General features: G+C 44.4%; 1 long non-coding RNA gene across 1 annotated transcript; it reads right to left on the bottom strand.

Annotated features, from left to right (window-relative positions):
* Window positions 1–10,259: 10,259 nt before the first annotated feature.
* Window positions 10,260–11,462, bottom strand: LOC144386335 (uncharacterized). Its single transcript, XR_013452038.1, has 3 exons — window positions 11,007–11,462; window positions 10,672–10,787; window positions 10,260–10,577 (listed from the first exon to the last, which is right to left on the bottom strand). It is a non-coding gene; the product is annotated as an uncharacterized LOC144386335 (long non-coding RNA).
* Window positions 11,463–15,592: the final 4,130 nt, after the last annotated feature.

Below are 15,592 nucleotides of genomic sequence, written 5' to 3'. Positions count from 1 at the left end.
AGTGAGCCACACAAGTCAATACCTGCTCAATACATGGTTACATTATTTTCAAAATAAAAGAAGGAAACTTCTCTTTGCGGTTTAGGCAACGAGACTGCTTGGTTAGATCGAGGAAAATATGGTTGTTTGGGTTAAAATAACCACTGAAGTGCATCAACAACATTCATGCAAGTTACGCTTTTACGGGCTATATACTTCCTGGATGTAGATCATTCGGATGACAAACCAAATAGTTTCTTGGGATATTTATGAATCGTGAATGGCCGTGAATGCTGGATGAGACCTGCCTGAAGATGTCACACAGCCGTGGTTCAGAAGAGAGATTTTTTTGTCCGGGAACTCATTATCTCACCAGCGAGCTCATCACATGTAAATCCAAATGTCAAGGAGGCAGTGCAACATCAACACACAGACACACATGCAAACACAAATACAGAATTATTTGCTTTGCAAACCCATGAAAACACCCAACTGGGACAAGGACTTGACCTGTTGTTGCTAACTGGGACAGACGACATGAATGCTAAATCTGTGAAGTCCTCATGCACACACACACGTACACACACCAAACATAGACAGTTAACGACTATTCAAAAGGTTAGTAATGATCAACAATGTGAAGTGAAGGACACTGTCGGGTTTTAATTATGGCCACATTAACGCTTTTTAACATTACCTACAATGTCTTCATCTGTCACTGCAGCGTGACAGTGATTTATATCTGCATCAGCAGCCATTAAACCAGGGAGGTCTATCAATGCGCTGACGTTTCTGTCCCAGCAGCCACAGCTGCACAGATTGTTGGTTGAGTAAACACTTCCACTCTGTGGACACTCAGGGTAACGTGTGTAACAGGTAGTATGCTGTTGAACTCGCTTTCAGAGTAATTATATTTGTAGATTCAACGGTTGATAAAAACATTTTTATTCCACTGCATTGATGTTGCGAGATGGCTGTAGGAGGTTCTACAGTCTTACATGTTTAACACAACCGACTCCTTTGAAATGGTCCATTCTTCTGACTGGCTGACCTGTGATCCTGCTCACCGGACCAGGCAAAAGGAACAGTCCATGTAACTCGTCCTCACCGAGCCTGTTCTTTGCCTTCTGCTGTTGTTGGAGACGAGGAGAGATTAAGGAGTGTGTTGGGATTGAATCTTTGAGGATCTTTTAATGTGAACGTGAACGCTGAGGAAACCTCAAGGTATTTCAAAGCGTCTCAGAGGGACGCCTCGCTTGCGTTGCTGTTTTCTTTATGTTTGCACGCTGGTTATGCTGGAAAAGCCTCGCTTCACACACGTAATATCAACAGAGATCTGTCGTCTCTGTGGGATGCATGCAACACACCAACTCACATGTGTCATTTTATAAAAGGGAATCTTATTTTTTCCTGGAACAGTCACTATTTTGGTTGTTTAAAGGTAAATGTTGAGAATTTCTGTTTAGGTACCTAAGCTATTTGTTCATAGGCAGTCGTATACATTACCAATTATACCACTCATACCTTCCTTTTCACTATGTAAAAAAGGTCGTAGCACAGAATGTCATGAATATGTCACAGAAAGTATTTGATAATCGTCTTATTAAAGTAAAATAGGTAAACAAAAGGGTAAAAGTATAAAATTCCATTAAACATTATGAAAAATGAATAATGTATGGGCTAAAATGTAATGTATAACGTATAGTATAATACATTGAAATTATCCATTCTACTGTATGCCAAAAAAATCACAGTACAGTATGTCATGAAAATGTAAATGCAGTACAGAATATGATTCATACTATAGTAAAACATTTCATACTATAGTGTGTCACAAAACAGCATATTATACTATGGCTGAAAAAATATAGTATTGTATTTCAACAAGTGTCAGAGTATACTATGTTGAAAAATTCAAAGTAAAGTAATTTTACTATGTATTTTTAAAAAAGTGTGAAGTTAAAATAAAATATGTAACAAAATGAATAGTGTGTAATCCAAACGTCTTTAGTATGACAAATATATTATAGTACTGCATATGAAAGTTAAAGTTAAGTCATCAAATGGTATAGTGAGTCATAGTGAGTCATGGTATAATGAGTCATAGTGAGTCATTGTATTGTGAGTCATGTGAGTCATGATATAGTGAGTCATGGTATAGTGAGTCATGGTATAGTGAGTCATAGTGAGTCATGGTATAGTGAGTCATAGGCAGTCATGGTATAGTGAGTCATAGTGAGTCATTGTATAGTGAGTCATTGTATAGTGAGTCATGGTAAAATGAGTCATAGTGAGACGTGGTAGAGTGAGTCATGGTATAGTGAGTCATAGTAAGTCATGGTATAGTGAGTCATAGTGAATCATTGTATAGGGGGTCATAGTGAGTCATGGTATAGCGAGTCATGGTATAGTGAGTCATGTGAGTGATGGTATAGTAAGTCATAGTGAGTCATGTGAGTCATGGTATAGTGAGTCATAGTGAGACATGTGAGTCATTTTATGGTGAGTCATTGTAAGTCATGGTATAGTGAGTCATAGTGAATCATTGTATAGTGAGTCATAGTGAGTCATGGTATAGCGAGTCATGTGAGTCATTGTATAGTAAGTCATAGTGAATCATTGTATAGCGAGTCATTGTATAGTGAGTCATGTGAGTCATGGTATAGTGAGTCATAGTGAGTCATGGTATAGTGAGTCATAGGCAGTCATGGTATAGTGAGTCATAGTGAGTCACTGTATAGTGAGTCATGGTAAAATGAGTCATAGTGAGACATGGTAGAGTGAGTCATGGTATAGTGAGTCATAGTAAGTCATGGTATAGTGAGTCATAGTGAATCATTGTATAGGGAGTCATAGTGAGTCATGGTATAGTGAGTCATGTGAGTCATGGTATGGTGAGTCATAGTGAGTCATGTGAGTCATGGTATAGTGAGTCATAGTGAGACATGTGAGTCATTTTATAGTGAGTCATTGTAAGTCATGGTATAGTGAGTCATTGTGAATCATTGTATAGTGAGTCATAGTGAGTCATGGTATAGCGAGTCATGTGAGTCATTGTATAGTGAGTCATAGTGAATCATTGTATAGCGAGTCATTGTATAGTGAGTCATGTGAGTCATGGTATAGTGAGTCAGTGAGTCATGGTACAATGAGTCATAGTGAGACATGGTATAGTGAGTCATGGTATAGTGTGTCATTGTATAGTGAGTCATAGTAAGTCATGGTATGGTGAGTCATAGTGAGTCATGGTATAGCGAGTCATGTGAGTCATGGTATAGTGAGTCATAGTGAGTCATGTGAGTCATGGTACAATGAGTCATAGTGAGACATGGTATAGTGAGTCATGGTATAGTGAGTCATAGTATAGGGGAGACGGAACACCTCCGCAGTCGGCAGCGGCTCGGGGACACGGAACACCTCCGCAGTCGGCGGCGGCTCGGGGACACGGAACACCTCCGCAGTCGGCGGCGGCTCGGGGACACGGAACACCTCCGGGGTAGTAGTCGGCTCGGGGACACGGAACATCTCCGCAGTCGTCGACGGCTCAGGGACACGGAACACCTCCGCAGTCGTCGTCGGCTCGGGGACGCGGAACACCTCTTGGGTAGTAGTCGGCTCGGGGACACGGGTCATGAGTCTCGGAGCGGGGACTGGGGGCGTCGGGGTCATGAGTCTCGGAGCGGGGACTGGGGGCGTCGGGGTCATGAGTCTCGGACCGGGGACTGGGGCGTCGGGGTTATGAGTCTCGGAGCAGGGACTGGGGGCGTTGGGGTCATGAGTCTCGGAGCTGGGACTGGGGCTTCGGGGTCATGAGTCTCGAAGCAGGGACTGGGGGCGTTGGGGTCATGAGTCTCGGAGCGGGGACTGGGGGCGTCGGGGTCATGAGTCTCGGAGCGGGGACTGGGGCGTCGGGGTTATGAGTCTCGGAGCAGGGACTGGGGGCGTTGGGGTCATGAGTCTCGGAGCGGGGACTGGGGCTTCGGGGTCATGAGTCTCGAAGCAGGGACTGGGGGCGTTGGGGTCATGAGTCTCGGAGCGGGGACTGGGGGCGTCGGGGTCATGAGTCTCGGAGCGGGGACTGGGGGCGTCGGGGTCATGAGTCTCGGAGCGGGGACTGGGGCGTCGGGGTTATGAGTCTCGAAGCAGGGACTGGGGGCGTTGGGGTCATGAGTCTCGGAGCGGGGACTGGGGGCGTTGGGGTCATGAGTCTCGGAGCGGGGACTGGGGGCGTCGGGGTCATGAGTCTCGGAGCGGGGACTGGGGCGTCGGGGTTATGAGTCTCGGAGCAGGGACTGGGGGCGTTGGGGTCATGAGTCTCGGAGCGGGGACTGGGGCTTCGGGGTCATGAGTCTCGAAGCAGGGACTGGGGGCGTTGGGGTCATGAGTCTCGGAGCGGGGACTGGGGGCGTCGGGGTCATGAGTCTCGGAGCGGGGACTGGGGGCGTCGGGGTCATGAGTCTCGGAGCGGGGACTGGGGCGTCGGGGTTATGAGTCTCGAAGCAGGGACTGGGGGCGTTGGGGTCATGAGTCTCGGAGCGGGGACTGGGGGCGTCGGGGTCATGAGTCTCGGAGCGGGGACTGGAGGCGTCGGGGTCATGAGTCCATGTTCCATGTTTGAGGAAACCTCTCCTGAGTCAGATGATTCCTTATTGCTTTTAAAATCGCTGAGATATTGATGACATTTGTCTGAATCAAACCCAGGGCAGACGACCATCAGCTCAATGGCAGCTCGTGTATAAGAGCTTCTGTGTGCAAACTCTGCCAGGTGTCTCATGGTGACAAAAGAATGTTCCAAGGCTTCCTGAGGTTTTATTCTCATCTTGGCACTTGAATTGAGCAACATTTGAAGGAGATTTAAAAATGACCTTGTGTCTTCAACTTCAACCTCCTCAATTGCATTTGAATATTTGTTTACTGCATCAGCCAAATTTCCAATTTGGTCGAATTCCCACTCTGACAATTGCAGCCGGTTATCATTTTCCTTTTTGTACTCTTCCGGTGTCTTCAGTCTCCATTGTCCAAGGGTCCTCTTGAAATACCGGTGAGTGTTTTTTCCAACATTAAGCAGGAGGTGTTGTGGCTGACCGAGCAGACAGCAAATAGTTTTCATTACGTCGTACGACGATTCTCCATTGAAGATGTTCTGGCAAAAAAACAATGCTGCCAAGAGACATCCCAGTGACCACATGTCAATGGGTACAGATATGGGGAGTCCCAAGGACACTTCTGGTGCTCGGTATGCATAAGGTTGTACAATCATTCTTTCCTGTACACCGGAGGCTGTCAGGGCCACACCAAAGTCAATTAATTTCACTCTGAAGGGCTCATCTTGGTGGTTGACGAGCATAACGTTGTGAAGTGTTAGGTCTGCATGAAGGAGGCCGATACCCTTCAGGGAGTTGAGTGCTACAAGTAACTGATGAGTTATAGGACGGATTTCATTAAGAGTCAATCGTTCCTCTCTCTTTAACATCAAATCCAAAAGACTCCTGTCTAGCAACTCAAAAGCGATGCAAGACTTGCCATCGACTATGAAACTGTCCATGAATCTCACCAAATTGTTTTTCTCTGGGTCAAGTGTCCTGAGCTTTTCCAGCATTTCTACTTCCTTGCCATAATCATTGCCGTCTTTGAGGATCTTTATGGCCGTATTCTCATTTGTATCCATATTGACACACTTGGCTACTTTGCCAAAACCTCCTTCTCCAATAAACTCCAATACTTTGTATCGTACAGACTTGTTGTGGAGTATGAAAAGCTCGTCTTCCTGCAATGGTTCCGGTGAGGTTGGAGTATCACAGTTGGATCCCATGCAGTATGATTCCTCAGTCCCGGAGTTGTACATGTTTGAGAAAACCTCTGCTGAGTCAGATGATTCCGTGTTGCTTTCAAAATCGCTGAGATGTTCATGACATTTGTCTGAATCACACGCAGGGCAGACGACCATCAGCTCAAACGCAGCTTGTGTATAAGAGCTTCTGTGAGCGTAGTCAGCCAGGTGACTCATGGTGACAAAAGAATGTTCCAAGGCTTCCTCAGGTGTGATTCTCATCTCAGCATCTGGATTGAGCAACATTTGAAGGAGATTTAAAAATGCCCTTGTGTCTTCAACTTCAACCTCGTCAATTGCATTTGAATATATGTCTACTGCGTCAGCCAAATTTCTGATATGGTCAAATTCCCACTCTGACAATTGCAGCTGGTCATCATACTCTTCTGGTGTTTTTAGTCTCCATCGTGAATTGGGAGTGCAGCGATTCCTCTTGAAATACCGGTGAGTGTATTTTCCAGCATCTAGCAGGTGGTCTTGTGGCTGACCGAGCAGACAGCAAATAGTTTTCATTACGTCGTACGATGATTCTCCTTTGAATATGTCCTTGCAAAAAAACAAAGTTGCTAAGAGACATCCCAGTGACCACATGTCAATGGCTTCAGATATGGGGAGGCCCAAGGACACTTCTGGTGCTCGGTATGCACAAGGTTGTACAATCGTTCCTTCCCGTACTTCGGAGGCTGTCATGGCCAAACCAAAGTCAATTAATTTCACACTGAAGGGCTGATCTTGGTGGTTGACGAGCATAACGTTGTCAAGTTTCAGGTCTGTGTAAAGGAGGCCGATACCCTTCAGGGCGTTGAATGCTACAAGTAACTGATGAGTTATAGGACGGATTTCATTAAGAGTCAATCGTTCCTCTCTCTGTAACATCAAATCCCAAAGACTCCTGTCTAGACACTCAAAAGCAATGCAAGACATGTCATCGTCTATGAAACTGTCCATGAATCTCACCAAGTTATTTCTCTCTGGGTCAAGGTTCCTGAGCTTTTCCAGCATTTCTACTTCATTGTCATAATAATTGACGTATTTGAGGATCTTTATGGCCGTATTCTCATTTGTATTCATATTGACACACTTGGCTACTTTGCCATAGGTTCCTTCTCCAATAATGTCCAATACTTTGTATCGTACAGACTTGTTGTTGAGTATGAAAAGCTCTTTTTCCTGCAATGGTTCCGGTGAGGCTGGATTTTCACAGTTAGATTCCATGCAGTATGATTCCTCAGTCCCGGAGTTGTCCACGTTTGAGAAAACCTCTCCTGAGTCAGATGATTCTGAGTTGCTTTCAAAATCACTGAGATATTCATGACATTTGTCTGAATCACAGGCAGGGCAGACGACCATCAGCTCAAAGGCAGCTTGTGTATAAGAGCTTCTGTGAGCGTAGTCAGCCAGGTGACTCATGGTGACAAAAGAATGTTCCAAGGCTTCCTCAGGTGTGATTCTCATCTCAGCATCTGGATTGAGCAACATTTGAAGGAGATTTAAAAATGCCTTTGTGTCTTCAACTTCAACCTCCTCAATTGCATTTGAATATTTGTTTACTGCGTCAGTCAAATTTCCGATTTGGTCGAATTCCCACTCTGACAATTGCAGCTGGTCATCAAACTCTTCTGGTGTCTTCAGTCTCCATCGTGAATTGCGAGTGCAGCGTTTCCTCTTGAAATACCGGTGAGTGTATTGTCCAGCATCTAGCAGGTGGTCTTGTGGCTGACCGAGCAGACAGCAAATAGTGTTCATTACGTCGTACGATGATTCTCCATTGAAGATGTTCTGGCAAAAAAACAGACATGCCAAGAGACATCCCAGTGACCACATGTCAATGGCTTCAGATATGGGGAGGCCCAAGGACACTTCTGGTGCTTGGTATACATAAGGTTGTACAATCATTCCTTCGTGTACTTCGGAGGCTGGCAGGGCCACACCAAAGTCAATTAATTTCACTCTGAAGGGCTCATCTTGGTGGTTGACGAGCATAACGTTGTCAACTTTTAGGTCTGAATGAAGGAGGCCGATACCCTTCAGGGCGTTGAATGCTACAAGTAGCTGATGAGTTATAGGACGGATTTCATTAAGAGTCAATCGTTCCTCTCTCTGTACCATCAAATCCCAAAGACTCCTGTCTAGACACTCAAAAGCGATGCAAGGCATGTCATCGACTATGAAACTGTCCATGAATCTCACCAAGTTGTTTTTCTCTGGGTCAAGGTTCCTGAGCTTTTCGAGCATTTCTACTTCGTCGTCATAATCATTGACGTTTTTGAGGATCTTTATGGCCGTATTCTCATTTGTATTCATATTGACACACTTGGCTACTTTGCCAAAAGTTCCTTCTCCAATAAACTCCAATACTTTGTATCGTACAGACTTGTTGTTGAGTATGAAAAGCTCGTCTTCCTGCAATGGTTCCGGTGAGGTTGGAGTATCACAGTTGGATTCCATGCAGGATGATTCCTCACTGCTGGAGTTGTCCACGTTTGAGAAAACCTCTCCTGAGTCAGATGATTCTGTGTTGCTTTCAAAATCGCTGAGATATTCATGAGATTCGTCTGAATCACACGCAGGGCAGACGACCATCAGCTCAAGGGCAGCTTGTGTATAAGAGCTTCTGTGAGTGTAGTCAGCCAGGTGACTCATGGTGACAAAAGAATGTTCCAAGGCTTCCTCAGGTGTTATTCTCATCTCAGCATCTGGATTGAGCAACATTTGAAGGAGATTTAAGAATGCCCTTGTGTCTTCAACTTCAACCTCCTCAATTGCCTTTGAATATTCGTTTACTGAGTCAGCCAAATTTCCGATTTGGTCGAATTTCCACTCTGACAATGGCAGCAGGTCAAAATTTTCCTTATTGTACTCTACTGGTGTCTTCAGTCTCCATTGTGAATTGGGAGAGCAGCGTTCCCTCTTGAAATACCGCTGAGTGTTTTTTCCAGCATCTAGCAGGTGGTCTTGTGGCTGACCGAGCAGACAGCAAATAGTTTTCATTACGTCGTATGTTATTATTCCTAAGAAGATGTTCTGGCAAAAAAACAGACGTGCCAAGACACATCCCAGTGACCACATGTCAATGGCTTCAGATATGGGGAGGCCCAAGGACACTTCTGGTGCTCGGTATGCACAAGGTTGTACAATCATTCCTTCCTGTACTTTGGAGGCTGGCATGGCCAAACCAAAGTCAATTAATTTCACTCTGAAGGGCTCATCTTGGTGGTTGACGAGCATAACGTTGTCAAGTTTCAGGTCTGTGTACAGGAGGCCGATACCCTTCAGGGCGTCGAGTGCTACAAGTAGCTGACGGGTTATAGGACGGATTTCATTAAGAGTCAATCGTTCCTCTCTCTGTTTTATCAAATGCTGAAGACTCCTGTCTAGCAACTCAAAAGTGATGCAAGACTTGTCATCGACTATGAAACTGTCCATGAATCTCACCAAGTTGTTCCTCTCTGGGTCAAGTGTCCTGAGCTTTTTCAGCATTTCTACTTCGTCGTCATAATCATTGTCGCCTTTGAGGATCTTTATGGCCGTATTCTCATTTGTATTCATATTGACACACTTCGCTACTTTGCCAAAACATCCTTCTCCAATAAACTCCAATACTTTGTATCGTACAGACTTGTTGCAGAGTATGAAAAGCTCTTTTTTCTGCAATGGTTTCGGTGAGGTTGGAGTTTCATAGTCAGATTCCATGCAGTATGATTCCTCACTGCTGGAGTTGTCCATATTTGTGAAAACCTCACCTGACTTTGTGCAGATGAGTCATTGTACTGGGGGTAAAACGTTTTTTCAAAATTAGACAGATGCTCACAACTTCAGCTCTCAGGAGCTCTGCAGTGGCCCCTTCTGTTATGCTCTGAGTTATGGAATGCCTCCTATTTCTAAAGAAGACTGATGAGATCACATGACAGGCATGTAACCATAGCAACCAATTTACGTCATCAAATGGTTTCTATGGTTACATTCCTGCAAAATACGTCATCATTTTCTCCAGTGTCTTGCGTTTGTCTGTGCCACAAATTGTCGGAAATGAACCATGACGTAGGCGGAGAGCTGGCGGAGGTGCGAATGGCCCGAATTAGCATATGAATGCAGCGAAACCGCGGGTGGCCGAGCCGAGCGGGCTTGAATATCCTTACTCCTTATTGGATGAAACCACAACCCACTAACAAATAAAATCACTCGTGATTGGCAGCAAAACCACACCCTGGGCAGACGAGGCTTGAGTTTCCTTGTTCATGATTGGATGAAACCACAACTTTCAATCACTCGTGATTGGTTGGCAGATCTGTCGCTGTTGGTCACCCGCCTTATTTTATTTATATATATATTATATCATATTATGCTGTATATTCATTTCATTGTTATCCTATGTAGGCTACTACACTATTATTAGGATACCAACCAGGACATCAATGAATTTATAGAGAAAATGAACATTTGACACATGTTTATGCAAAGAGAGCTTTATTAACAACACACAAACAACAACTACATACAAAGTGAGGATCTGCCCACACTTGGGTAACGGCGGTTTAAAAACTACAGCTCAGTAAACTGTCCGTTTGCCTCCTCGGGGTCGTTGACCGTCACTGGCGCCGTGTTTTCCGAGGCAGGTCTGTTGTGCAGGCGGCTCGTGTGCGTGTGGCGACCGTACGATCCACCCGAGACGCCGCCAACAACGCCGTCCCCTCCGCCCGACGCGAGCTCCACGGTGGCGGATTTCCACCTCGTCATCAGCCAGCTCACTTTGTCTCGATTCCAGCAGCTGTAAAAACAACAATGAATCAGTACTGTGCGATGCGTACGGACACAACACATCGATCAATGCACCTGAAACAAGTCAGCAAATAAACTCTGACCCGCTTTCTTCTCGCTCGACTCCGCGCTGAATCCTTCGCAGCTTCCTTCGCAATGAGTGTTTTCCGCCTGAACCTGAAGCTCCTGCGTCCCGTCTCACAATACGTCTCACAGGCGGCTGGAAAACAATTAAATGTGTGGTATGAATACAAAAAAAACCAAACGCAAGTCGCAGTAACATTTAACAAGGAAGGAGAAACAGTGTCACTTACACACAAAGAAAACGCACTTTAATAAAGCGGGTTCTGCTCACTTGTAAGGCTACTAGGCTACTCTTAGCTTAGCTTGAGGCTACGCTACTCTTAGCTTAGCTTGCAGTCATCGAGCGTATTCTTACCGCTATCGTGGGATCGTGCGCCCGTCTCCTCTCCTTTGAGTCGGTTCCTCTCCTCCATGGACACAAACCCGCAGAGTCCCGAACGCTCCAGTGGAGCGAACCGCTCGTTGATATCGGCGGTTTGTTGTTGGAGTTGACGAGACGATCCACTGAGAGCTTTCAGCTGCTTCTTCTGTCTGTCTGCGGACCGGCCGAAAGTTGGTGACCGCGGAGAGGAGTTGAAGGCGAGTTGAACGCGAGACGTCGTCCCGCCATTATTCACGAAGCAGCAAAAACCAAACAAAGGAACTGGAGATACAGTTCTTCTGAATGTTAGTGTTGTTACCTCCCACCCTCCTGCTTCGACGCTTGTGTCGAAATATGAACCAGTGCAGGGCGAAGCAATTGTATCGGTGCTCGGTTCGTTCGCTGCTGATCACGTGATCAGTGACGTCCAAAGCTTCGCTCCCGCTCAGTGACGTCATCAGTGACGTCCGAAGCTTCGTTCCGGCGCACAGTCACGTGACAGCTTCGAATTGATTCAAATGGGCTCGAAACAGGGTTGGGGCTTGTCTGTTTGATACAGTCAAAGTCAGTGTTGTAGTAGTAGTAGTAGTAGCAAATTTACAATGGAACCTGTGGCAAAGAGAGGTCGCTCCGAGATGTGGGAGCACTTCAATTTGATTTCCTCTAACAAGGTTTGTAATAGGCAGACAAAGTCTGTCATTTGTATTGTGTAATTATGGATGTTTATTTTTATTGTGGAGACCACCCGATATTTGGCTGAATCAAACATTCCACGGAGTGAAGACCCGCTAAAATATCGAATCAAACACAAACATGTGTACCCACATCTATTTGTATTAGCACGTAATCTTTTGAGCATTCCTGCCTCATCATGTCGTGTAAGCGCCTTTTTTGTAAGGCAGGGGAAATAGTATCTAAGAAACCGACTCAACCCCAATTCTGTGGAGAAAATTGTCTTTCTCAATAAAAATCAATAATAACTTCATGCCCCATCCCATGTGTCCACAAGCACTTCAATATCCTGTCATAAGAAACTGTCCAAAAGCACAATCACTGCCCCACTGACCTTTCCTCTGCAAATCACTTCCCACATTCAAACAATTCACATAAGTCCCTATGACTGCCATGAACTGCACATGCAGTAGGAAGCACTTGCTGATATTTTAAATTATATTGCTTACATGTCATATATATATATATATATATATATATATATATATATATATGTTATATATATAGTATATATGAAATATATATTATATAATCGTCTATTATATATCTTCTATTAATTATTCTGCTAGTATGATAACAAACATACATGCACAAAGGTGCAGAAAGATATAGATAAGTGTTTGTTAAACTTCTTTCCAATGTACAGAGAATTGAAATACACAAACAAGGACACAATTTAAACCTGAAAAACAATAGTTTTATTCATATAGAAATCCATGTATTTATTAGATGATTTATTGGTTCAACTTTTCATAATCCTGTTCAACCCACAGAGACTGGGCCAAAATATACTGGTAGGCTATTCAGAACATATGCACTACAAGTTTTCAACAGCAGAGGTCATCATAGAGTTTGCGATGCATTGAATGAATGAACCTTTTTCCGATACAATTGGCTGGAAAGCTTCACTGGTTCAGAAAGCTTCACTTTGCCATCACTACTGAATGTAGTAACACGCTCGTCTTGCAAGTACTGCTGTCTGAGTCGTGCCTATGACCTCACACGTGATTGGACGAGGAGTCTAAGGGTCCTCCAATCACATACGAGGTTATTGTTATACGGAAGGACCAGTATTTTAGGAAGACAAATGGTTGCGACTTTGAAACAGCTGATATGCTTCATGTAAAGCAGTGTTTTGGTGTCAGCAGAACGACTTTCCCTAGAAACTGTACAGTGGTGCCTCTTCTCCATTCCACCAGACACTCCTGAGTCTGACAGACATGCAATGTTGACAATGTATCATCACATGTACCCTTGTGTCACTGAGGTGGAATGTTTTGCCGTGACTTGTAAACGGGTAACATATATGAATGTAACTTACTCAGTCGATAGATGCAGAGCAGAAAGGTCAGCATGTGTTCATGCTAAGTGGTGTGGAAACACAACAGTTTTGAGGAACCCGTCCTTGACCCTCTAGCAGAACTACGACCAGCCATTATAAAGCAGTTTATAGTTGTTAATGTTGTGTCAAAGGGTACGGCATTTAAACATGTTCTTGCACAAGTTTCCTGGCTTCATCTCCACCCGGACAGACATTTTTATGGAAAGCCAATAGAAGTTTGGGGCTTGCAGGGAACAGACACGTCATACAGCATCATTTCTGCCAGTTGAGCGCATTGCTAGAAGATGTGTGGTTAATACATCCTCTGTGCATTTAAGTAAGACCAAAGCAAAGGTCACTGTAGTCCTGCCACTATGCACTGTAGTTGAGCTCTAGCAGACTGTGATCTCTGCAGACCCCTCATGCTGATTCAAATGTTGTTTGCATGGAATGCTCATTTAACCTTGATTAAAACTCATTTTTTAAAGAAGTGTTTTTGTGTATCTTTTTTACATAACATTTGCCTTTGCTAATGGCGTACACAGTAATCTAGCATATTTGAATTAAATAAATCAATTCAAGCTCAAATGTAAGAGTCTATAATCAGGCTACTGAGCCTGATCTATTTGTACCCGACATTTTCTTACCTTTAAAAAAAATGTCACCTGGGCTAAAACTGCCTCTGCGACCCTGATTTGCATTTGTATAGCTCACAGCATTTTCATTTACATGTCAAAGCCTCCCCTAGAATTAGGAGGAGGGGGGTCATGGGGGCACAAGGGAGGCCCACGTCAATTTATGACAATTTAACAGCCGCAAACCTGAAATTCCACGACAATTTACAGTGCCGCATACTGCCGAAAATCCCACTTTTCATGCAGTGGCAAGATCAAAGAGTGATGACACTATGTCGGATGTCATCAAATTGTTTCTATGGTTACATTCCTGCAAAATAAATGCTTTATTTTCTCCACTGTATCACACACAAAAAAACTATACTTTAATATCAGGAATCAACAAAAATATCCCAGACCGCTATGCTATGAACACAATTTACTTATCTTTTTCTTTTAAACGCGTGCATTAATATTTTTTGAAAAATATTGATGAAAAGCAACAGTGTCGATGCACGGGGCAATAAAGTCTATGATAAATAAATAAACAAACCAACAACTTCCACACACAAAGACGCGACTCTCTAGGTCGTCTTCAACAAAACACGTTACTCCACCTGTTGTTCTGGCGGTGAATTGCTCTGCAACACACGCAAGACTTTTAGAACCATGAATTGAAAGGAGTGCGTCGACGCAGAAGCCTGCGCCAGCCTTAAGTTATGCATCTTTAAATTTGGGCGCTTTTGTACCGCTGACAAAAGAAGCTCAACCCTTTGGCCGTGCCGAGTGCAGCGGTACATGTGCTTACAGAAGACGCTGCGTGAGGCGCTATGAATATTTCAGTGTGTGTGGGCAGGTTACCTGTATGGGAGTGCGGCTACATAAAGTGAGAGCGCATCAGCGTCTGAGCGCGCGGGGGGCAGGTGGGGGGGCGTTGTTGTGGCAGGGTCAAGTGTGTTGTTAAACGTGTGAGTGTGTCATAGTGGCGAGGATGAGTGGGTTTGGCTTAATTGGGTTGGTGTCAAGGGATCTGTTCTCCCTGTCATTCCAAAGTGGTGTGTGTGTGTGTGTGTGTGTGTGTGTGTGTGTGTGTATGTGTATGTGTGAGCCCTCAGAGGGCGCGGTGAAGGCATCTCTACACACTCCACAAACTTTCTTTACATTATTTTATCTTTCGCATGCACAAACAAGCGCTCCCTCTGTTCTTTTTATCTATAATACCTATTTGCAAAGGATCTTATCTGCATGGTTCTATACAGAGCACATACCTTTGTGTGTGTCTGTGTGTGTGCATAGCTCAGATGTTGTGCTTCATGTAGACATTTCAAGTGAACTCTTGCACTAACTACAGGAGGGTGAGAGTCTCTGTTTGTTCCCACAAAAAGGACCACTACCTTTTCCCCATTGGCGCTGCCCAGCACGTAGCAGCCCATGATGTGAATGAGGTTGGGCTTTGGGTTCAGCTTGCTCATCAGCCTGCCGAGCCGCCGCCAGAACCTGAGCGCAGGGGAGAGAAGGACACGAGGGGGGAAAGGAGGACAAAAGGACAGGTTGGTAGGAGGGTTAAGGGTCGGAACGGAACGATTCGACGACAGTAAGCGGACAAAGGTCGCACTTCTTGACACATTTTGGCATATTGTTATTGCAATTATTTAAATGTATAATCCAAGCGTGAAAGGGTGAAACTGAAGATGGAGATATAAAAAAAAAAACTCAAAATAGTTTGAGCCCTTTTGATAAGAGACCAACATGAGAAATGTCAGTAAATGTGGATAGGTGCTCTTTAATATTCACTCCAGCGAGGATTCAGAATGCTTCAGATGCTCAAACACAGTCAGAGAAGAGAAAACATATATAGTTTATAGGGATTCTACCGCGACATCTTTACTTTACTTATAACGTCCATCTGAATA

The sequence above is a fragment of the Gasterosteus aculeatus genome, chromosome 13, assembly GCF_964276395.1.
Source record: "Gasterosteus aculeatus chromosome 13, fGasAcu3.hap1.1, whole genome shotgun sequence".
Taxonomy (NCBI): Eukaryota; Metazoa; Chordata; class Actinopteri; order Perciformes; family Gasterosteidae; genus Gasterosteus; species Gasterosteus aculeatus.
Note: the sequence above shows the minus strand (reverse complement) of the source record. Positions and strands in the feature narration are given on the sequence as shown.